Source organism: Carya illinoinensis, chromosome 5 (assembly GCF_018687715.1).
Source record: "Carya illinoinensis cultivar Pawnee chromosome 5, C.illinoinensisPawnee_v1, whole genome shotgun sequence".
Lineage (NCBI taxonomy): Eukaryota > Viridiplantae > Streptophyta > Magnoliopsida > Fagales > Juglandaceae > Carya > Carya illinoinensis.
This window is the reverse complement of record NC_056756.1, coordinates 22968980-22969829: the sequence shown is the minus strand read 5'-3', so window position 1 is coordinate 22969829 and position 850 is coordinate 22968980.

Sequence of the window (850 nt, the reverse complement as noted above, 5' to 3'; positions counted from 1 at the left end):
CTGACTTGGTCTGGCGTGCATGCTGGCCCACCAGCTCGCTGGCATGTGCATGTTGATGGTTTGGTCCCCACGGTTGGTGGTCTGGCCGTGCAGCGTGCATGGCTAGCGTGGCTTGCATGGCTGGACGTGGGCATAGATTGCCTACTGGCTGCTCGGGCTGGTCGCACGCGTGGCTTGCCTGTGCTGCCTGCTGGCCACTTGCAAGGCCTGGCCCTTGGCTTGGCTGTGCGTGTTGGCTCGCCATGGGTTTGGCCAGTGTGCGGGCCTGGCTTGCCTGCAGGGCCGTGCGCCTGGTCTGGCTATGCGTGCTGGCTGTGTGTGTTGGCTGGCCATGGGTTTGGCCAGTGAGCGCGCATGGCTTGCCTGCAGGGCCGTGCGCATGGTCTGGCTGTGCGTGCTGGGCAGGCCCGCGGGGGCTTGTTGCTTGGGCCATGGCCCGGCCTAGGCTTGCTCAGGGGGTTGTTGCAAGGTGTGTGGACACCAACGCCAGCAGTAAGCCACTTGGCCGTGGCCTTCCTTACGTGGGTTCTTGACAGATTCGTTGCCGGCAACGTCACAAGAAGTCCACTGAACCTTATCATTTAGAGGAAGGAGAAGTCGTAACAAGGCTTCCATAGGTGAACCTGCGGAAGGATCATTGTCGATACCTGCCCAGCAGAACGACCCGTGAACTTGTAATAACTTCTGGGTTGGGGTGTCATGCCCCCTCCCAAAAACAGTCGGGAGGGCACGTTGAAAGCCGCCCACCACTCCTCGTGTGTGGCGGGTCAGTCTCCTCGTTCCCTTCCCGGTCGAACAATGAACCCCGGCGCGGTCTGCGCCAAGGAACTCAAACAAGGAGTAAGCACAG